Raw genomic sequence first — 24,111 nt, 5'->3', positions numbered from 1 at the left:
TACTCTACCAAATTGTCTGCAATAGTGTCTATTATTCGCAAGAACTGGCACATTTTAAAAACCCACGCAGTTTTTGCTGAACCTCCTATGATTGCATACAGCTGGAGCAAGAACTTGAGGGATTTACTTACGCATTCATTTCTATGCTCAGAAACCTGTTCTCAAACAGAATTCCCCTTAGGACATTGGCCATGCAATAAGTGTTCATTATGTGCTAACACTCTCTCTGGTCAGACTTGGACAGATAATACAGGAAAAACCCATATGGCAAGAACCCATTCGGACTGTTCTACATCTAATGTTATTTACATCATTATCTGTCCCTGTAACAAAATGTATGTCGGTAGGACAAAACGGCCAATACGCACCAGACTCTCGGAACATCGGAGCTACTTATCTACAGAAAAAATTCAAGCACCCATTGTGCAGCATTGTGAACAATATAAACATAAATTCGTTGATCTAAAGTGGCGGGTGATTGACAGAATTCATATGTCATCTGGGGGGTGGGGGGAGGGAGATCCACAAAATATACTTAATTTTCATGAATAGCAATGTATTTTTTATTTGCACAGAATGCAGCCCAATGGTTTAAATATGTCTATCGAGTGGTATTCTATTATTTAAGAGTTTCTGTTCCATAGCAACCATTGATACCATCACTGTGTATCTACGTGCTACCCATCCATTGATTTATTGTCCCTTTAAAAATGGCACATGTGCGGCACCTCTGGTAGAGGAAACGCATTACTGGCTGGAAAAAATGCCGCTGAAGCCTCAGAACGTTAGTACCGCCTTGTCGAGTGTTGGTTGAAGCTGTTAAAAATTATTTTTTTGTATCATTGTTTTAATATTCACAAATATATTCGGCCCCTTGAAGAAGGTAGATGCCGAAACACGGTGCATGTCGGGCTTATACATCTCAAGCCTCTCGATTCTGGACTTAAGGGCATTTCTTTGTACATATTAAGCTAAGTAACCATTTATCATAACATGTTGCAAATGCAGTGAGAAGTTATGAAATACTTGGAATTTCACATCACAAATGGATGGTGTTTTCACCGAGCAAAAAAAATTCATTCGGGACCTATGATTATATTATCGGCACAAAAAGTCTTTGCTAGATAGCATTGATACCTAGGCCCACGTATGAGGTTTACTAAATGAGATAAAAAAAATTGTGACTCTCAGTGATTTATTTTGATTATATTATTTTGGGACTTTTAACCTTTCTGCTTATCTGAGAGCATTAAGATGAACATTTAGTAAATATCAGTAACATGACAGCAAGAAAAATAAAATTAAAAAACCCCATAAATAAATGTTGGTGCCAACCAGATCACAAGAGGAAGAGAATACATATGGCTAAAAAGGCAACCATGATCATAGTATACAAATATTAAATGCCTCCAAAGGCCTGGATAGATAACCATGCTTTGAACTTTTTACAAACTTGCTGCTAATTATTTTCTTATTTATTTTAGAATTATATTCTGCCTTTCAGGTGCTTCAAAGCGGATTCTTATCTAAGCTCTAAAGATAAAATATTCCATACAAATGGTGCTACCTAGGTCAAGGAATTATGATGCATAGCTTCCAGCTTAATTATCGTGGGTGCCAGAATTACAAACAAATCTTGCTGCAATGAATGAAGAGCTTGACCTGATTTGCAGGGTATAAGATGGTTGGTAGATACTGTGCCTGGCTCCTATATAGTGTATATACCCATTTAAATACCTCAGTGATCTATTCTCAATTTGATCCTGTAGACTACAGGTCACCAATGAAGTTCTTCTAGCAAAAGTGTTATCTGATCTGGCTCCGCCTCCCCCACCATAAAAAAAAGATTTGCAGCAGTGTTTTGTACAAGTTGGATACACCTTAGTAGCAGAGTTGTATATCCTTGATATAGACAATTACAGTAATTTAAAATCAAAGTAGAGCTACTGTTTCCAAATCTTTATTTTATCTAAAAATAGCCATATTTGTGTTGCAGAAGTGGAACCTTAGGCCAAGGCAAGTCCCCAATGTTGGCAGGTAGAGCTGGCTGAAGCAGAGGCCCAACTGGAGTTTCACAAATACCATACTTCGTTCACCTTAGACTGAGCCCTCGGGTGCCGGGGACAACTGGGCTTAGGTGCAGGCCTCTGTGAAGGTGAAGATTCATCATATAGTAGAAGTTGCAGGCCAGCATAAGGAGGCAAAGTCAGGTCGGTCAGCAGACTGGGCAGGCAGTAGGCAAACAGAGTCTGATTCTAGCTGTGGTCTGAGGCAGGTGGAGTTCACTCGGTGTTGAGGTTCAGGCAGTGGTCGGGGCAGGTAGAGTTCAATCAATAACGGTAAACAGAAAGTGGTCAGTGGCAGGCAGAGGTCAAGCAGCATCAAAGGTCTAATCTGAGGTCAAGCCAGAAGTCCTATCCAAAGACAAAGCCAGAAGTCCGAACTGATGAGATGATGAATGAAGAGGAGGAAGGAGGACAAGGGACTGCAGGAGCAAGATGAAATGCTGAAGACAGATGAAAGAAAGACTGACAATGAAGACAAGAACTCAGAAGACAAACCACCCGTTCATGGAACCAGGAACAGAACTCAGGAACACACCACAGAATCAGGAATCAGGAAGCAAGGATCAGGAAACAGGAATGCAGAGGCAATGCACTTCTCCAATAGAGTCAACCTATTGCCAAGGCACTGGAGGGGCATCCGGTAAGGCCTTATATACTATAGGGGCTGTGATATCATCCGGAGGCAGTTCTGCTGGATTCCCACTGCTAAGCCCTTTAAATGGAAAACAATTGGTGCGCGCCCTAAGGGGGACAGAGCCAGGAACTGAGGCACTTTGCCGCATCTGTTGCAGAGTGCTGCTGGGCTGTGGCGCAGCTGCACCGCATTCAGAAAGGCCAGCGTTGTGCGGCTCTGGGTCTCCTAGGGTCAAGGTAAGAGTGGCGGTTCGTGGGGTGGGACTGCAGACCACCAAGTGCAACAATTTGCCATAGAAACCACAAATAAACATCATGGAATGCACAACCTCTATAAATTAATCCTGCATTGAAAGCTTAGAGTCAAGTTTGATACCATAGAAAGTATTAATGTCTCTTGGATGAATAGCGATCCCTGAAACTGATGGAACTTTGTCCAGAGACAAGTTAATTTTCCTGACCGTAATCCTTTGGTTTTTAATGGGTTGAACTTACAGTCTTATAGCCTAGAGGAAATGGCAGCAAGACAATAGATGATTTTTTAGCCCCTCTGTAATATCTGGATCAAAATAGGCAAGCAGCTGGATATCATCAGCAAACCTATTACAGCTGACTACATGATTCTATATGTTGCATGTCCCAGCCGTGTCCGCTCCGCGGCCGGCCCTGCTCACCTCGCTCTCCTGTCCACAAGCTCTGGGCTCTCCTCCTCCACAGCCGCAGCCAGTTCGCGGTGTCCCCAGCTCCCCCACTCACAGTCTCCCGTGCAGGCCTCACAGCGGAGCTCCTGTCGGGGCTGCGCATCGTCAGCATACTCGGCCCCACCCCTAGGCGCGCATGGCCAACCTGCAGCCCTTTAAAGGGCCAAGGGTGGGAAAATCCACAGGGGCACCTCCCAATGATGTCACATAGGCCGGATACTTAAGGCGAAGCCCTGCTTCCCGTTCCTCGCCTTGACAATCGGGTCATACACTCCGATGTCTCTAGTTTGCCTGTTCCAGCGTCTCCTGTTCCAGCGACCTCTGGTTTGCCCGACTACGCTACTGATCTTCTCCTGGACCCGACCTCTGCTTTGCCTGACTACGCTACTGATCTTCTCCTGGACCCGGCCTCTGCTTTGCCTGACTACGCTACTGATCTTCTCCTGGACCCGACCTCTGCTTTGCCTGACTACGCTACTGATCTTCTCCTAGTCCAGACCTCAGCCTTGCCTTGCCACCGCTCCTTGATTGCTGCCAGACCTGACTTCAGCTTGTTCAATGATGTCTCTTCAGTCTACGTCCTGGACTTGGCTCTTCAGGCTTTGACCTGTTCTTGCTCAGGCGCTTCCTGTCAGACTTTAGTTCCTATTGGTGCCCGGGTCCCCGGGACTCTGCCTCGTCCAGTACAGACTTTCCAGTTCAGCTGTTGCTGCCTCTGGGCTGACCACACCATTCTTCCTTCAACAACTACATACGGAGGCCCACCTAACTCCAGCCGGCCCTGGTACCTAAAGGCTCAACCTGCGGGGAACGAGGGCTAGTATTGGCGAAGCTCCAGCTGGCCTCCGTCAGTCAGCCCACTCTGCCTGCCGACAGTGGGGACCCGTAGGATCCCTCCTAAGGGTAGTGTCAACCCCACCTTGGCCCAAGGGTCCACCTCCTATGCAACATGAAGTTGGGGGCTTTTAGGGTATTGTTTGCTTTGCACACTTGCTGCACCTGGCAATGAGGGATGTCCTAGGGCTGGGGCCCAATGATGACAGGAATCTATTCCTGAAGGACCTGATAGAGGTGTGCAAGAAAAAAGCAGGGAATTTCCATTGAAGCATGGAGGCTTAGCAGCTTCTCAATGAGACGCAGGAAGAATTCAGGATGCTTCACAAGTATTTGATTCAAGATGTTGGCACTCACTAGCATTCCACCTATATGCTGCTGCAAAGATTAATAGAGCAGCAGACACCCCTTCAGGATCTGTGTCTGGCAACAGAGATAGTTGTGATTCACCCCCTGGGACATCATGCCTGGGTAGTGCTGAGATAGCTGGTACAAATCCTGATGTCCTTCAAGGATACCATGGAGGATCTAGGTGCCAGAAGTGCTACCTTGGGCAGGGTGATTTCTAGAGTGAATATTCTGGATGAAAAGTTGTAGAGAGTTTCCATGAACAAGAGGAAATGGAAGCAGAAGCGATGCAGTTTCTGAACTCCTTGCAGCAGAAGGTGCAAGAGAGACTGAAACCTCTCACAGAAAACAATGCATACATGCTTGCTACACTTTGTGATCCATGGATGAAAGGCAATCTCACCCTCCAGTCCCAGCATCTCACATTCACGACAGAGATACTGGTAGCTGGGGTGTGTGAACAGGAGCACCAGAGGCAAAGGCACAGTGAGGGTGTAGCCTAGGAAAGAGTGGCCACCTGAAAGAGAATAGTCCAAGCATAAGCAGCATCCTGTCAACTACCACTCCCCCCCACCTCAATATACCAAAGCCACATTGCTGTCATAAAAATGCTTTCCTGACAGAGGCCACGGCTAAAGCAGGTAGCAAGAGAGAACCTTGCCCCACCCCAGCAAATGAGACCTCAACACAAATTTCTGACACACGCTACCGTGTACAGCCCATCGAGGACAGACAAAAGATGTGCTTGTATATTGGGCACACAAGTCCACAGTCTGGCCAGACCTAGCCAAGGTGGCTCAGCATTATCTTTTCTGTCTACCAACCAGTGTGCCAGTGAATATGTCTTCTCACTGGCAGGGGACATCATGAGCTCTCATTGCTCAAGGCTGGCAGCAGAGTTCATGGAAAAGCTGGTCTCTCTAATTGGGTTTCCAGAATTTCCATTTGGGTGGCAAGATGAGTGAAAGCACCTTAGGAGTCTTGCTGCTACCACTCTACCTACTTGCCAGACCCCAGATGTACCACCTTAAAGGCTTGCTGATATTGCACTGCTTACCTGTAAGGCTTCAGATACAACTCCTTAAGGTCTTGGTGTTAATATCCCTACCTGCTGTTTTATTTAATACAAATTTATAAACTGCCTTACTGGTTTAGATAAATAGTCCAAAGCAATGCTATGCCTATGAAATACAAGCTTGAGTGTTTGGTGCCTCTGTTTGCTGTTTGGATCTCAGCCTAGTTCTCTCACCACATTTCTATGTTGGTTATACTGTGGTGCTTTGTCCCCAGGAAAAAAAAATGTAAAAAAAGAAAAACAAATATAAAGTTTCTCCTTCCATCTCACCTCTTTTATAGTTTGTTGTCTCTGTCCAGGCCTGTGCTGCTTACGATTCCCCAAACCGAACACCTTGGTGATTTAGGCACCTTTGTGCTGTTTGCAATGGACTGCACTCCACATCTTGGGGGTTTAGATAAATTTGTGCTGTTCGCAATTCCTCACACTGCTGCCTTGGGTATATAGGCACCTCTGTGCTGTTTGTGATTCCCATACTGTATGCCTTTATACTGTGGTTATACCACACACTATGTCTTGAGAATCAGCGCTCATCAGCATGTATTAGCTCTACAATCACCAGATGGAACCATAACTGATTTAATGAGCCATTCACAGTTTCACTGTACCAGCTGTGTGTATATAACACACGTATGCCGCGATCTTTACAGTTTGATGGAAGCCTATGCTAAACCACTGGTAGGATCAACCACATTCCTTCTTCTGAGATAGGCATCCCTCATGTGTTTGAGGTTCTTTTCAAATCACTTTCCCTTAATGTACTTGCTGACTCTTGGTCTTGCGCTGGCCATCCGTTGCTTTGCATGCGTGCTGTACCACTCCTCAGACTTATCATTCTTCATCTGCCTCAGCCTTCGAGTTACTTACCTTAGGGGACTCACAGCTATTCTTTTTGCTGTGTTGCTCTGCTCCTACTATTAATAAATCGCCAGTGCCACTGCTCCCACCTCTGCTCCAAGGTAGTCTTGGTACCTTAAGATGCTTCCCTCTGCTGCTCCTGCTATCTAAAGAGGTTCCTACCAAATCTCCTTCCCTACAGTACTCGCCAACCCTTGGCCTTGCCCTGGCTATCCAATGCTTTATACAGGGCTACCTACCCACTTATCTTTAACTGTTTCATTCTCTCTTGAACATTTTCTTCAAACTCCATTCTCTTTTGGTTATCACTATTATTGTTCTCATCGGGTATTTAGCCTTTGATGAATTATCATAGCAAAAAGGAAGGGTTGCTGAAGTGCAGAACCTAGGAACCACCAGGTCTTTGCTCCTCCATGATTACTGCTTCTGAGATAATGGAAGCAGTATTTGCAAAAATTGATTCAGAAGAATAGCATCCTGGATTACCTGAATCGTAGGACTTAAAGCAGCTAGTAACTAAAGTGCATTTGGTACCTCTAGTGAGAAGCATCTGAGCCTCTAGTGAAGACAAACTCCAAAAACCAAACAGCTGACTCCTTAGAAAATTTATTTTATTTATTTATTTTGAGTTTTTCTATATGTCAATAGGCCTCCTCCAGGGATTTCCTCTGGCTTCTCTGCAACAGAGTGGACATGCTGGAAGGAGTAGAGAGAATGAGACATGATCTAAGGAAGCTTGAACAGTAGTTGAAGATATGGCAGCTACGATTCAATGCAAAGAAGTGCAGAGTCATGCATCTGGAGTGTAGTAATCCAAAAGAGCTGTATGTGATGGGAGGCGAAGGGCTGTTGTGCATAGACCAAGAGAGAGACCTTGTTGTGATAGTGTCTAGTGATTTAAATACGGCAAAGCAATGTGTGACAATGCGTAGCTAAAATCAGAAGAATGCTTGGCTGCATAGAGAGAGAAATAACCAGTAAGAAAAAGGAGGTGATAATCCCCTTGAACAGGTCCTTGGTAAGGCCTCACCTGGAGTACTGTGTTCAGTTCTGGAGTCCATATCTCAAAAGGGCCAGGATAGAGGCAGTATAGAGAAGGGTGACCAAAATTGTGGGGGGGGGGGGGAAGGGGTCTCCATCAAATGACTTATGAGAGGTTGAAGGAGCTAAATATGTATACCCTGGAGGAGAGGAGGGGATATAATATAGATACCTGAAAGGTTTTAATGATGCACAATAGACAACCTTTCCCATTAGAAAGAAATCAGTAGAACTAGGGGTCATGAAATGAAACTCCAGGAAGGACGACTCAGAACTAACATCAGGAAATATTTCTTCATGGAGAGGGTGGTGGATGCCTGGAATACTCTTCCAGAGGAGGAGAAGGACAAGACAAAAACAGTGAGCATGAAAGAATTCAAAGGGGCATGGGATAAACACTGTGGATCCCTAAAGGCTAGAGAATGAAAATGAAGAAAAGAGTGCTTGGTGGTAAACTTGCTGGTGCAGTGGTTACTACCCTTAGCCAATAAGTCTGATACTTCTGATGCAACTCCAACATTGCTCTCTGCTTCAACGGCAAGAGATAACAAAGTATTGGACTCAGACAGCAATAAACAAGGGCCCTGACTTTTATGGTCTGGGAAACTGATTGTTGCGTCCGTCAGTCTTCGACGGCTTCGCCCCGCTTGTTGCACCCCTATTTCGGCTCCTCCCGTTTACCTGGGCAAGGTGGCTACCGCAGTCGACCTCTCTGGCGTCACCGGAACGGCTATGGTGCAGCCATACGCCATTGCTCCTCCCAAGTACCTGCTAGGGTGCACATGCACGCGCAACCCACATCTAAGTACGCCCAGTGGTGTGAACCTCGAGGGCGTTCCCTCATCTGACATCACGCCAATCCGGGTATATCTACTTCTCAAGATTGCTAGCTCATTGAGTTGGCAAAGGCTCAAATAGACTCGAACTGTTCCTGTCTGCGCTACTCTGCCACTTCCCTGCTGCTTGCAGGAAGCTTTCCTTCTGCCCTTCGGGGTTTGCTACTAACTTGGGTACCCGCTCCTCAGGGGCCCTCTGTTCTATTTTCAGGTGCCATTCAGGGAACAGGTACTCGCTCCTCGAGGGCCTGCTCTCCCTGCCTCAGTGCCTGTACCTTCAACAACTATCTGGGTGGAATCACATCCATAACAGCTAACCCCGAGTGAGTACTCTAATATCTCATCTGTCTCATCCACAGTAACTCCATGCTGCAGAACCTCATGACGTCACCTAGGAGAGAAGGGCTCCCTCTGCCAAGGTCCCTGAGACTACAACTCACCACTGCCACCTGGTGGCTATCTTCAAGCTGTATAATAAAAGAGTTCAATTGCAGTGTTTTGTGTATAGAGTCTAGCTCAGTGCTGTGGCTCCTCGCTGTGGGCGTGGTCCTCTCCACAGCACCCAAGGATCCACTAAAACACACGTAATAACACCACTGATAAGTATGGAGGTGACCTTTACGGTGCAACAGTTACTACTATAAACTTGCTGGGCACAATGGATGGACCATTTTGACCTTTTCTGCTCTCATGTCTGTTTTCACTATCTAGGGCTTTGTACCAATTTGGTTGATGGCTTTTGCTCCTTGGTTGTAGCCTTGGAGTGTTCTTGCAACTCTGGGTTTCCTCTTTGTGCCTCTATTTATCTTTATTAAAACGCTTATGTACCACCAAATGTTAAAGCTCAAGGTAGATACAGAAGAGGAACATACATAATCATATATACCAAAACATTATATAAAACTAAAAGCATACAATTAGTAAAAACTAGATTGCTACATGAATTACATACAGCTTCTAAAAAGATAAAAGCAAACACAAAATTAAATAAGATTTCACTTAAAAACAAATACTGTTGTACATAAACTCAGCTCACTTCTGCAAGTCGCTATTGAAAAGCTCAGTTAAAAGTACACGCAAAAAGGTAAGTTTTTAGCATTCCCTTAAATGTCTTTAGTACAATTTTGTTGCAAAGACAGAATTCCAGAAGTCGGGGGTAGCAAATGAAAATGCCCATTCCCTAGTCCCAGCCAGATGAGCCTGTCGAACTGAGGGCATGTTTAGTAGTCCTCGCTCCACAGATCAAAGGGTTCTATATCTGTAAAAAGGCTTTTACCTAAGGAAAAAAAAAAAATCTAAGGCCAGGAGGTTATGAACCAATAGTAAAACATTATACTTGTCACATGATTGTATTGGAAGCCAATGTAACTCCTGAAGCACAGAAGATTTATGTTCTCAACAAAAGGCCTGTGATTAATCTTGCATTAGCATTTTATAACATTTGTAGGGCTTTCAAAGATGATGCTGGTAAACCAATGTATAATGCACTACAGTAATCTAGCAAAGGCAATATTAGAGCCAGAGAAACAGTTCAAAAAAAGACAGCCAGAAACAATAAAGGCTTAATGTTGCTTAACAGCCATAGTATAAAAAATCGGGAATAGACAACAGAAAGTTTGATTTCTAAAAGAAAGACTAGACTCAATTAAAATGCCTAGATTTTTAATCCGTGGAGAAACTGGTTGTTACAGTTTAGGGCTGTAGCCTGGTGTGGTGAACACCACCTTCAGGAATGACACAGGACAGGAGGATGGGAGCAGATGCAGGTGATCTGGTGAGGCTGGGTAGAATCGCTGGAGCTGGGTGCAGGCCAAGAAGGGTCACTGGAGCTGGGTGCAGGGTGGTAAGGGTGAACTTCAGGAAACACGAACAGAATGTGGGTATGCGTGGATGTGAATGCAGGTAAGCGTGAACTGTTACATTGGAACTGAGTGCAAGTATGGGTGAAATCAGAATACAGGAACAGCGTGAAGGAAAGCGTGATTTGGAGGAGGGGAACCAGAGCAAGGAAGACAGACAATGACAGGACTGGACAAACCAGGACAAGGCCTACACTGAACATGAAACACAGAATGCCCGAAGGCAGCAAGGCAAAGAAGTCCAAGGGGAAGCAGGGGCAAGCAGAAGAGTAATAGCACAGCTACAAGGGGGTTCAGGGAGAGAGGGGACAAGAAGGCAAGCAAGAACTAGAATGCCTGTAGACCATAGAGCAAGATCAGCAAAGAACCAGGAGGCCCGTAGGCCACAGAGCAAAGCAAGGCAGGAAACCAGGATGCGCAAGGCAAGGAACAGGTGGCTAAAGCAGGGAGCCCAAAGGAACTCAATGCCGAAGCACCGAGGCATGGGCTAGGCAGGGTTAAATAGTGAGTTGTGGATATAGGACAGGTAGGCAAGGAAGGCCGGGCCAGCCAGGGGAGAGTACTCATGGGAGGCCTCTGGTGGTGAGGAGGCTGCACAGCAGCCAGAATCGTAACACTGGTACAGCCTTGATGCTTTGGGGTCTTCATGCCACTCACTCTGTCACTACCTTGAAGGATTTTCTGCCTCTTGTGCTGCTTTTTTCCCCCTTTATTGTGCCTTAAGCTATTTATTCACCACAGTACCTTGGGGGTGGGGGGGGGGGGGGGGTTTATGAAGCCATTGGTGACTTTTGCCACACCTTTGCAGCCTTGGTGTGAGCTGGCCAGTCTTGCTACTGTTTTCCTCCTTCGATAGTGCCTTGGAGAACTCCTGCCACTGCTGGTACTGGTCTGCCCCACTGCGAATCCTTGGGCTCTTTATGCCACTTTTGGTACCACACTGACATAGCGGAAGGCTAACGCCTCCAAGACTGTCATCTACCCACCAGTTTCATTAAAAATTATTAGAAAATCCCCATTTGGATGCCCATAATAGGCTGCACAGCTTCCTCCATTGAGTATCATGGCAAATAAATGCACGAATAAAATGAACAGATCAAAACTTCTTTCTCAGTTAAAACTAAGGGAACAAATGGTGGTGGCCTATTAAAGGCATGAACAAAATGAAACAAAACAATATTTTCCCTGCACACACCTAATTGTAAATACTAATTTTCATAATTACTGAAACAAGAATAAATATACGTATAAGTCCTGGTGCTGCAAATAAAATAATACAATAATAGTGTTATGTAGAAGTCCAGCCAAAATGTATGGTACTTCTATATGCCAAACTAAGACTGGCCCACAAAAAGCAGCATTTTTCATTTCTTCTTTCCATAATTAATATCATTCCCATATCTTAAAAAGGAAAGCATGAGAACACGGCCTCAACATGTGTGTTTCTCCTAGCCACCATGACTAAAATGAATATACAAAGTCATTTAAATGAGATTGCAAATGATATTAATTAAATCGATGCTGTGTTTCTTTGTCCTTCCCACAGACCACAGGAAGATCTGCTTGCTGTCCCCTCTTGTTATATCAGAAGTACCTGCCCTAGCAGACAGCAGCAGAGGGGTCAGGGGGAAATCCTCCTACGGCAAAGTCCACATCATGGCAAACCAACAAATCAGTACACTGCTCACTTGTAGTTCTAGCCCTAGCTGCAGTCCTTCATTGATCAGGAATTAGCAGGCAAGTATCAGACAGCAGCACACTGCGCTTCATTACGTCAGCGAAGGGCACAGAGCGGTGTCAGGGGAGCACTAAAACTAGAAGGCACTATATCATCTTCCTGCTATGTCAGAAAGCACTCCCAAAGTCAGGCTTCTGCATGCTTTCTCTACATGAAACAGAGGGTTTTCTGATCCACTGGTTTTTATTTTGTTTGCCAACACTTCCAAATACTTTCTGCCTAAAAATCTCTCTACAACTCTACGAAAAAGTCACATATATTATGAAGTGTCTGAAAGACAGAATATAAGAAGCCAATATTCAGTAGGTCGTTTAGGGGACAGGTTATCCAGCTAATGTTAGCCAAATAACTTGTTCAGTATATTCAGTGGTATAATCTCCTGCTGAATATACTAGTTTAAAGCTATCTGACTACATGTATCCGGCTAACTTTAAAACCTAACGGGCTATGTTTGAATATAGTCAGTTAGATTTTAAAGTTAGCCGGCCTTATGTGGCTAGATAACTTGCTACTTATCCTGATATCTTTAAAAGATATCCAGGTGTCTAGCACTGTACCATTACAAAAAAAAAAGTGAGAACTCTAAGGGCTCTCTGCACCCATCCTGATATAAATTACAAATGCTGGTCCAGTGCTCCTAAAATACATTCCAGGTGCCATCTGTGTTCCCCCTCCCCCTTTTCCAGTTTTACATTTCTGTCTTGCTCCCCCCCCCCGGTCTAAAGAATTTATTTGCTCCCATCCTCACCCCGGTGGCAAAAAATCATCCCTGCTGGGAGCAAGGGTCCCACTCATCCTCTCCTTGCGGCTCCAGAGCTGCATCCGATAAGCAGCACTGGACTAGTGTACTTTCATCTCTTTCAGCAATGAAGGAACCTCTGTGCTCGCTCAAAGCCCTCTTAAACCCTGTTACCGGTTTAAGCCTCCAACACATCCCGGAAGGGTGTTCCACGCACCTACCAGGCAAAAGTATTTCCCCGAGGTTGCTCCTGAATCTACCCTTCCTCAGCCTCTTCCTTTCTCTGGAATCAGGGTTGCTTCTTGGACATTATGAATCCCTTTTTTGAATACTTTCTGCCTTTCTGTACCTTGTTTAGATCACTAAACGTCATCTCACAGAGCTTCTGAAGCAGAGCCCGGACCATTCTGGTAGTCCTTCTCTGGGCCACCTCCGCTCTATCTGTATCATAGAAATACCACACAATTCATAGAAATGGTTTTGTTCCTAAGTCTAGGAGCTTCTATAGAGTTTAGGGAGTATCTAACAATATTTTTTTTTGTTAATAAATGTAATCTTTATTCTATTGAGGTGTGTCTACTCACTAATTTTATTTGCTTTTGGATTGGTAAGATCTTTTTGTACCTTTTTTTTTTTTTTTTTGCAGTGCACCCTTTTTCCTCAAATAACCATTCATATTTTTTGGCAACCTATTATTGCCTATGAGGCAGCCTCAAAGGAAAGATGCTGGTATATGATGTTTATCTGAAATATATCCCCTGATGCAGGAAGCTTCTCCATAACACAGGTCATGCCTATGAATTAGTAAAAGCTAGGTTCTCTCATATTGGCTTTTAATTGCAAGTTCTAAAAAAAATGTATAAAATATAGTAAGATGAAATGGATCTATGATTATAATATGCACGCATATTATAAAATCAGGGGTCAGCGCGCACAAGCGAGTGCACACTAGTGCACCTCGTGCGCGCCAAGTCCTCGGGGAGACCAACTGGCTTTCCCTGTTCCCTCCCCCACCTTCCCCTCCCTATCCCGCCCCCCCCCCAGCCCAAACCCCCCCTACCTTTATTTCACAAGTTACGCCTGCCAGAGGCAGGTGTAACTTGCGCACGCCGGCCAACTGCATGCATGGGATCCCCCGGCCCAGCGGCCTTGCAGAGGCCTCTGGCCACACCCCCGCTCCTGGACCGCCCCGCCCCCACCCCGCTCATTTTTTTAAGCCCCGGGACTTACACGCGTCTCGGGGCTTTACGCGAGCCACCGGGCCTTTTGAAAATAGGCCCGGCACACGTAGGGCTTTTAAAATCTGCCCCTTTGGGAATAATTGTACAACTGCATGCATAGATTAAAAAGGCAAATTTTCTCAGCAAACTTATTCAGACAAGTTCACTTTGAAAATTTGGGCTAAAGAGTCTCAGTAGTTTGCATCTATAGACTTCAGTCTTTTAGTTTGAAAACTACTCTCATAGCAGGTAATTTAAGACTGTGTAAAGTCCATTAATATTTGCAGGTAGTTTTCAGAGAAAATTGCATGCATAATTTAGAAAATGCAAACGCATCCAGGTACTGTGCAAATCCTGCCTCAACCCTGTCCACATAAACACTGCTTTGCACACAGAATTAAAACTGTATTTTATTCAAGTAGATGCACTTTACTCGAGTAAGGTGGCTTTTGAAAATTGCTACAAATATATGCTATTGAATTGTCCATAGGATTTAGTCAAGTAAATGGCTTTAAAACATTGCTACGATAGTTTGTTACATTTACGCACATAACTTTTGAAAATTACCCCCAGAGGGTGGACAATTTTATAAAACCTTCTGTGGTATACCCAAGTAACTTTCTATGTAGCACATAGACATCAGCCTTCTTCTTAAGGATTTCAACTTTATTTACAACAATCAGCACACCAGCCTCTAGACTGTTTACATCCAACAGTGTACCTACAGCTTTACTTAAGACAGAAATGGGCCAATACACAAAAAATGCGGGAGAGCGAGCACTCCGTGTTGAGCACCTGCTCTCCTGATGCGCGCCCAGGCACCTCTCCTGGGCACGCAATTCTGCATTTAAATGAGGTGGCGCAGTAATAAGGAGGAGCTAGGGACAATAGCACGTCCCTATCGCCTCCTTATTAGCGGTAGAGGTGGCTGTCAGCGGGTCCGACAACCAACACTATTTTACTGGCGTCTGTTCTCAAACCCGCTGACAGCCACGGGTTATGAAAACGGATGCCGGTAAAATTGAGCGTCCGTTTTTCTAACCCACTGACTGGCTGGCAAATTTTTTTTTAACTTTTTTTTTTAAACTTTGGTTCCTCATAGACCACTGTGAAACACAAACACTTTCATTGTGGAAGCAGCTATGTCAAGTTTGCACGTAGTCTGACTGCCTTTCAAAGGGCAGGGCATAGAGAACCTGCTTTCTGTGATATTCCTCACAGTGGTTACAGACAGATCCTAAAGGAGGAGGAGCAGCATAAACCTCAGGGGTGTGACTATCAGCTGGTGGCAAAGGATGCAAAATGGGAAAGAAAGTGGAGTTGGAGAAAGTTACGTACCCTGTAACACAGGGGTGCAAACAAGGTTCAGGTGCTCCTAAAATGGAACCAATCTGAACCAATCTTGGCATTCCCCAACAACTATTCCAATTTTCAGCCAAATCAGTACAGATGTTGCTCCATTGAAAAATCTGGATGGACAGACTAATTGTCAATGATAGGTCCTCAAGCTAATGAAAAAAAACAAAAGCCTAAAATAGGAGAAACAGCCATCACTACTGGAAAGAAACCTCAGGCCATGTACACAGTTTAGCAGCTTCACCTCCAGTATATTCACCCTTCATTCTGTGGGAGTGATCAAGCCTACACAAGGATAAAATCTACTCCGGGAAGAGTAAGAGTAACAGGATATGCTGTCAAGGCCTTATGTGCATGTACAGATGCTGGTGAAATTGCACAGCTCGTCAGAAAGGAACAAGAAGTGCTGTGCTGTGACTTTTTCGCAGGAGCCGCTCTGTATACACAGGAGGCCGGTCTTCTGGCACACTGCCGATAATGAAAAGCCCGGGCTCTAAGGCGCAGGAAAAAAAAAAATATGTTTGAACACTCTCCTCAAAATGTATTGCTTTCATTTTAGATTTCTTTCTGTGGCGTGAAATGTGGATGGCTCCAGGCTGTCTCCTTTCAGCCTGTATTGAATGCTCCAAGGTGCCAAAGGCTGCAGCCTGCTGCCAGCAAGCAGAGAGGCATCACAGCTAAACAGTCAGCACAACCGGCAATGATGCAGCGCAGCATCAAAAGCTACAGTGCCGCATGCCACCTATATACGTATTTCTTTACTCGAATTTCTTTTTCTAGCAAAGATTCAGTTGCCATGCCAACACGATCAAGCTCTTTATCCAACAACAAAAAAATGCTCACTTTTCATTTCTTGTTTTTGCTTCAGTGTCTGGTCTATTTAGACATTTTTTTGTCCACTCATCGGGGTTTTCAGCTAATCCTGCTACTTATTGATGTCCAAGTCATAAAACAAGGTAGTGGGAAGTGACTGAGGAAAATGACATCACCTTATTTAAAAAAAAATAAATAAGGAGAAAGATTAGGAAGAATACTAGGATTTCAGGCTTCATCTCAATCCTTCATTTTCTGACAATGTATCACAAAAAGGGGATTTAAGTGCCAATATACGCTTCAAAGCTGAATATTACACCTGGTGACTGAAGTCACAATTAGAATAAAACTTGTAAAGAACATGATGCCTTACAATAGCTGGCTACAAAAGCCATATGTATACAGATCTTCATTTTCAGTTTTTCTTTTATTTTTCTGGGAATTGCAATGTAATTTAAAAAAAATCTGTGGAAAAATAAAAGAAAGCAAAGATCCCTAAATATGTATAAAGTAATTAAATGAAATGGTCCCTACCCTATTTCAGTCCATTTGTTGTAGCAGACACACTCTAGTACTGGTAAATCTGAAACGCGCCCAAAAATAAGGACTGATAGACAGACCACAGTGAGACACAAACACTTTCATGTGGAAGAGCTTTGTCAAGTCTGACAACAGCCAGGTTGTCTTTCAAAGGGCAGGTCACAGAGAACCTGCTGATTTCTGAGATATTCCTCAGTGGTTACAAACAGACAGATCCTAAAGGAGGAGGAGCATAAACCTCAGGGGCCTTAGGCTCATTGAGGTGGAGACTCACACACGGCTCGATACAGTAAGGCCGCGGTAAAAACAGTGTGGCAGTGTCAGGCGCACCCTTCCTCCCCGCACGCACAGTTCTCCTGACCTAACGCCTGATTCTCTCTTCTAATCGCATGCAAATGCATGCCGCGGCTGTGAAGCGTTAGGGAAGGGTTATGCCCGCGCAACCCATTTTACTGTATAGGTGCTGTAACAGCGCCTATACAGTAACCTGGGTGCGCTGGTACCTGTCATTTCAAATGACATTTGAAATGACAGGCACCAGGAAGTGTAAAAAAGTGTAAAAAGTGTAAAAAGTGTAAAAAACAAAAAACCTGTGTGTTATATAAAAAAATAAAAAAATGTTAAATACCTGTCGGAGGGCCGTGGGTCCAGGCGGCCGGTGGGCGGCGGGCAGCCATCAGCGGCATCCAGTAGTCCCTTCTCCCAAAATCGCACGGGCGGGTCGGCAGCGGGGGGGGGGGCGGCAGCGGGGAGGCGGCAGCAGGATCCGGGAGCGGTGGGTAGGCAGCAGCGGGGTCCGGGGGGGCAGCGGCAGCAGGATCCAGGGGCGGCAGCGAGATCCGGGGAGCGAGTAGCGGCAGCGTGTTCGATCGGGCAGGCAGGTAGGTGGCAAAAAAAGATGGCCGCCTGCACGGGAAAAGCGTGCAATTGGCCGCTGAAGACGTGACATCACGACGTTTGGTGTCACGGGGTGTGACGTCACGTCTTCAGCGGCCAATTGCAGCTTTCCCCCGTGCAGGCGGCCATCTTTTTTCCCCACCTACCTGCCCGATCGAACACGCTGCCGCTACTCGCCCCCCGGATCTCGCTGCCACTGCCGCCCCTGGATCCTGCTGCTGCCTACCCGCCGCTCCCGGATCCTGCTGCCGCCCCCCCCCCCCCCGCTGCCGACCCGCCCGTGCGATTTTGGCGCTCATCCAGGCAGGGGGAGCCGGAGGTCGTTCGCCGTCGGCTCCCTCTGCCTGGATGAATGCCCGTGCGAAATCGGGAGGAAGGGAGAAGGGACTACCGGATGCCGCTGATGGCTGCTCGCCGCCCACCGGCCGCCTGGACCCACGGCCCTCCGACAGGTATTTAAAATTGTTTTATTTTTTTATATAACACACAGGTTTTTTGTTTTTTACACTTTTTACACTTACCGTAGCAGGCCCGAGCCTTGCTACTTTTTCGTTTGTTTTTTTTTTGCTTCGGGAGGAGGGGACCGGACGGGGCTGCAGGAGACCGGACGGGACCAGGGCGGGTAAGCAATGTTTTTACACTACACTACACTAACTCCTACTAGGGGGAGGCGGTAAACTAGCAGGTTAAGGCCGCGGCAGAACAGCGGGTTACGGAGGAGATAATATCAGCGCCCGTTACAGTATCGCAGGGGAATAGCTAATTCCTTCATTATACAGCTTTTTCGTTCATTTACATGCTGGGTGCGGAAAGGGTTTAGGAAAGGGTTTAGGAAGCGCTAAGGACGCGTGAAACTGGAGACTGTATCGCTGGATGGCCTTACTCGTCTGTATTGTGCGCTCCCAGCACGTTACAGACGGGGAATCTTTAACTCAACGTTACTGTATCGACCTGACAGTGTCGCTCACTTCCTTTAAACGCTCTCAATCCACACTACTACTCACGCTTGGGATGTTCTTGCTTGCGGGCATCCTTGACACCAGAAAAAAAAAATGCTTGACATTCTGGTGAGGTGTTAATCAAAAAAAAATGTACTGCAGCCAGAAATTCTGAAAGTCCAGTTCACAACAAAAATTTTCCAGCTAATCTTCACACAAAAAAACAAAATAGTCCAAAAGTGCTCTCTCTCAGTTCTATTAGCAGAGTTGGTGTCCCTTCGGATGGGAAGCACTAGGAAAATACCCACCAATCCTGAGTGGTAGAGGCTGAGCTCCTAGTTGGGCTGGGATCATCTCTCTTTTTCTGATGGTAAAAGCTGAACCTCTGGTGGTTAGACAGTCCTGAAAGTGTTCAAAATCCCAAATTCTCTCCTCCTCTGTGAGCAGAAACTGGTGGCCAAAAATTCCTCCCAAAACAACAAGAACAAAACTGCGCAAAAAGCCGATTACCTCTTTCTTGGCCAATATTCTGCCAGGTCACCGCACGTTCCTGACCTCCCAAGGCAGGGATGACAATCCTCCTCTGGCAGGAGCAGGATCCCAAAACAGCAAGAATCTCACAAAGAAAAAGCAGCAGCTCTTCTCACAAACGCCAATCCTCCAAGACAGTCCCTTCCAGACCGTGTGGTGCTGGCCACTGCAGTCTCTCTCTTCCCCTTGTTCCAGGGCTAGGAGCCCAGTATGTAAAATCTCTCTTGCTAATCCTCTTCCAAACTCTCCCAAAAAAAAAAAAAAAACCCCATCACTTCTCCTGATTCTGGCTGTGGGGCACAAAAAAGCGGGAACACTCCAACAAGCTCTCCTGCTACTCAAAAGCCACACTGCTCCTCGTGAACATCCCCCACCTTTACAGTGCACTGCTGTCCAATCCAGACAAGTCTCAGTGGAAATGCCTGCAGGGATGGTTTGCAAACTCCAAAAATCCTAACCTGAGGATCTAGCTAGGGGGTCTCTCTATATATTTCTCATTTTTCTCACTTTTCCAACCGTCATCATTCTGTCTTCCTTCCAAAGCAGTACTTACAGGGTGCAAGTTAGCAGCACATGGGATATGAAAACAATAGGCAGCAAAAGAGAAAACCCAGATAAGCAGCAGTTATACAATTCCCAGTCTGTAAATTGATTCCACCTATGTGCCAAATTAAAGTGGACTTTCTTTTTGAGTGAAAAACGCAGAATCTACGAGACATGTTTGTGGGGTTTTTTTGGTTTTTTTAAACATCGCATGCAATTACTTTAATTTGCAAAAATTGCTGAATATCTTTGGCCATAAATTTTATGACCTCCTGAAATTGGATAAATGAAGCTGTGTATAAATAAATATCAGATAAATAGCTTCACATTAATCACAGGAAAAAGGCTGAATTGGGCTCAAATAAGTTGCATCCTTCCATCAAGAGGCTGAACACACCTTCTAGGCTCACCACTGCTTAGAATCACTTAGCACTGTATCCTCTCTGTTTCAGGCACAGAGAGTCCAGATGCTGGGGTTTTGTGGTCCTGGCACCAGTTTTGTGGGTTGAGAAAATGGTTGGATAAGATGTTAGACTGGATCTGGCTTACTTAAAAGATAATATTTATTTAAATTTTTATATTCAACTTTTTGCATTTTTTCAGCACTTCAATGCAGATTACGTTCAGGTACTGGAGGTATTTTCCTATCCCCAGAGGGTTTACTATCTAAGTTTAAACCTGAGGCAATGGAGTGACTTGCCCAAGGTCACAAGGCGTGACAGTGGGACTTGAACCCTGGTGTCCTAGTTCATAGTCTGCTGCTCTAACCACTAGGCTACTCCACTTACATAGTACTCTGTAGGACAAGGAAAAGAAAACCAAAACCCCTTTCTTCTTTTTGACCCTATATCTAGCTGCCCCCAAGTGCAACTTCGCTCTTCTTGCCAGACCTTTTTCAGAATGCCTCTTCTCTATCAAACCCATACCCTGGGATTCATAAAGATAGTCTCACCCAAAGTACTGTTCCAACTGGTTGAACTTTTAATTGGATCTTTTGGTGGTAAAACAGCAGTAATTGTATCATAGTAGATGAGTCACAGGATCCTGACTGCAGAAATAGTAACAGATAGTTTTGGATAATCAGATTCTAAAACCTGACAGCAGCCCAGCCGTTAGAATTTCAACAGTCTAGGAAACTCAAAAGGAAACCAAACACCTGCAGTTTGACCCCCATGATAGTACTAGGTGTTTACCCACTCATAACCCCAAGATCTTCAGCAAATGTTTCTTCCTGGCAAGGATTGTTCATATACAAAGCCATGTCCATGGTCTCTCTGCAAAGCTTTGAACAAGAAACCAGGCGTATGCACCTCGGAGCAGCTCTTCATTCTTCAAAATTCCATGGTAAGAGAGCTGTTGCAATCCCGGGGCGGCCCCGGGATCGGCACTCACCCTGCCGCGGGTCCGCAGCCACCTCCCCTCCTTCGGGACCCCGGGCGCAGCTTCCTCCTCGTGGGCCGACCCCGCACGGGCCTGCAGGGCCCTCCGGCACCATGCTCCGGCTTCCTCTTCGCCACCGGCGTCCTCCCGCGGTTAGCTCCGCCCCCTAGGCGCGCGCGGCTGAGCCCTAGACTTAAAGGGCCCAGCGCGGGAAAGCTCAGCTCCTCCTCTCCTGACGTCAGACGCTGCAGGGCTATTTAAGCCCTGCAGTTACTAGCCTTCCCTGCCTTGCAACGAGGTTCCCAGGCATTCCTGACTCCAGTTGCTGCGTTCCTGCATCGTCTTGGTCTCTTCTTGGCTTCCGACCCCGGACTGGCTTACGGTGATCCTCTGGCTTCTGACCCCGGACTGGCTTACGGTGATCCTCTGGCTTCTGACCCCGGACTGGCTTACGGTGATCCTTTGGTTCCTGACCCTGGACTGGCGAGCGACGATTCCCTGGTACACGACTCTGGACTGGCGGACGACGACCCTCCGGCACTCGATCTTGGACTCCGTCTGACTCGGCCCCAGCGGGCCCTCCTAAGTCCCAGCGGCCGGGTCCCTATGGGCTCCTCCTGGGGGGACTCCGGCTTCCAGGGTGAATCTCCTAAGTCCCAGCGGCCGAACTCCTACGAGCTCCTCTCGGGGGAGGATCGGCTTCCAGGGCGAAGATTTCCTCACCTCTGCGCCAGTTCCACCGCCTCCTTCTTCCTCGGCAAAGCCCTTGGTCGCATAGGGCTTCCTTGGTTCTTCCATCGGCCATCCACGACGCCGTCCTTGCCGCCTCCCGGTCGGGACCACTGCTGCTCTACCTCGCTCAGCAGTTCATCCTTTGGTTCCGATCGGCCCAAGGGTCCACGAAGCCAACAAGAGCAGTCCCTTGGAACTAGAAAACCAAGGAATCTTCTCAGAACTGAACTCCCAACTTCTAGTACAACTAATTATAAAAAGAGCGAACTACTTCCATGCTCAGAAGAGTAGACATATTTCCAGGGCATCTTCTCTAAAGGTTATTTCTCCCTAACTTACTTAAAGGATTAGACAAACAAGTGCTATCCTGTATAGCATAATGGTAGAGGTTAAGCAGCAAGGATCAAGTACAATTTAAGGCGCCCCTATTTTGAAAAAGGGCTACAATACATAATCAGACTCATTATAACCTGCATAAACCTTATCCTTTTTAGATATCAGAGTTATTTCACCAATATCTGGTTATTAGGAAGATAATGCACACTGTGTAGGGTCCAAAAAAATGATGGATTAATTGAAAGCAGATTTTTGTGTGTATGGTGTGAAGTATAGATATAATTGATATCCGTATATAATATCTTCGTGACTGAGATGTCATTAGAGCTATGCTAGGTTTTAGTGTGAGTGATTCTTGCTTGACAATGCTGTGTCTTCAGATCTCTTTACAGGTCTGGACATCTATGGGGCCATGGATGTGCACAGTGAGTTAGGGAAAATGAGCGTTATACATATCTGGAAAACTGCATGCATGTAGGGAGTATATGAAGTGCAAATGCAAGGTGTGAGAGAAAGGAGAGAGTATAAAGCTTAGATTAGGATAAGTGAAATAATGTGATTGTTCTTTAGACAAGATTAACGGTAGGGTACATCCATGTGAGGTGAGCACCAGGATCCTTAGCATGAAATGCAACATCAGTCCTAAAACAAGTAGCTTGTACATAAAAAATAAATATATAGGCTGTGTTTAAAAACAGGGGAAGTATTAAAAAAAGAAAAAAAATGTATGGATCTTATGTGATAAAGCATAAAATATTCAAGTGTCAATAACTCTACCAAGGAAAGTAATGGAAGCTGCATGGATGCTTAGTGCTTGAGGCTAGATCTGTGCCTGCCTTGTGCAGGAGAAAATATATTTGGGTCTCAGATAAGTAAAAGGGTGTACACGTTTGGGTGAATAATTGTCTATAGACAGAGTGGAAGGTATTTTCCCCCGACCCTAACAAAAATGTTCTTATTTTACCAAATATCTTCTTAATACTGGCTTTTAAGACAGTTGCTATTTACAATTTGTTTTTCAGGTATTTGCTCCCCAGAAGCCAAAAAGGCAGTGGCAGTTCTATAATGAGGCAGGGTGAGGTGGCCACTTCAGGTGGCAGAATTTTGAGGCAGCAAAAAATGCCCCTCTCAGAACTCCTCACTCTGCCTGCCCCTACCGTGGTTGCTGGGGGCTGAAAAATGGCCAGCAGCGACCAAAGAACAGAGCGAGGCCAGCGACAACTGAAGAAAGAGATGAGTCCCTACGTGAGAGAGAGGCAGCTTGCTTGTGTGTGTGCGTGTGTGTGTAAGTGTGCGCGCGAGCCTGGGGGGGGGGGGGGGGGAGGAAGAGAGCATATGTGAGAGTGCTTGTTGGGGGAAGGGAGAACATGTGTGAGGAAGCTTTCGTGTGGGTACCAGAGAGAGGGAGCGTCATCTCATCCTTCGCTCAGGCAGCAGATTGCCTTGAGCTGCCTCTGCAAAAAGGATTTTGGTGAATCAAGTCCCTAGTTTGATTCTGTAACCTTGATAATGAGACATTCCTGTCTTTTGCTGAAGCTCTCTCTTACTAATTTTGGATTTGAATTTACAAATGTCTTCCTTTTTTGTAATGCAATATCAAAGCCTCCTCATTATTTTTAAATACCATGAAGTGGCTGGTGAGCGGGAAACTTTACTCGGATGCTCAGCAGAACATGCCGGGTTAATGTCCTGCTGAATACACCGGGTTGAAAGATAGTTGAGTAATGTTAACCTGGGAACTACAGGTCAGGGATTTTTCTGACCAGACGACGTAGCCAGGTAACTTCAGCCAGATAGTCCTGAATATCAGCACTCGGCAGTTAACATTTAGGCATGGCCCTTTAATGCCCCCATCACCACTTCTACCTGGTTAACTTTTGACAAGGTAAAAGGTTACCAGGACAGAATTTAACCTCGCAGTAGATGGGAAGTTTTCAATTCTTGTCTTTTGTCCAGGTCTTGAAAAGGTTACCCAGGCAAAGCCATTGAATATGGATCTCTTTGTATCCAAAAGCCTCTTTTCCAGATGTTATTTGATGTCATTTTAAAATATGTATGTAACTTTTGTTAGCCACCTCAAACTACTGTAGAGTGCAG

General features: G+C 45.6%; 1 protein-coding gene across 1 annotated transcript in view; it reads right to left on the bottom strand.

The window, feature by feature from the left end:
- The window catches only part of MAP3K9 (mitogen-activated protein kinase kinase kinase 9), a 147,235-nt gene that overhangs the window by 105,145 nt on the left and 17,979 nt on the right, over positions 1-24,111 (bottom strand). The gene's annotated exons all lie outside the window — the stretch shown is intronic.

Source organism: Rhinatrema bivittatum, chromosome 4, assembly GCF_901001135.1.
Source record: "Rhinatrema bivittatum chromosome 4, aRhiBiv1.1, whole genome shotgun sequence".
Lineage (NCBI taxonomy): Eukaryota > Metazoa > Chordata > Amphibia > Gymnophiona > Rhinatrematidae > Rhinatrema > Rhinatrema bivittatum.
The sequence above is the reverse complement of the archived record's forward strand: the minus strand, read 5'-3'. Positions and strand labels throughout refer to the sequence as shown.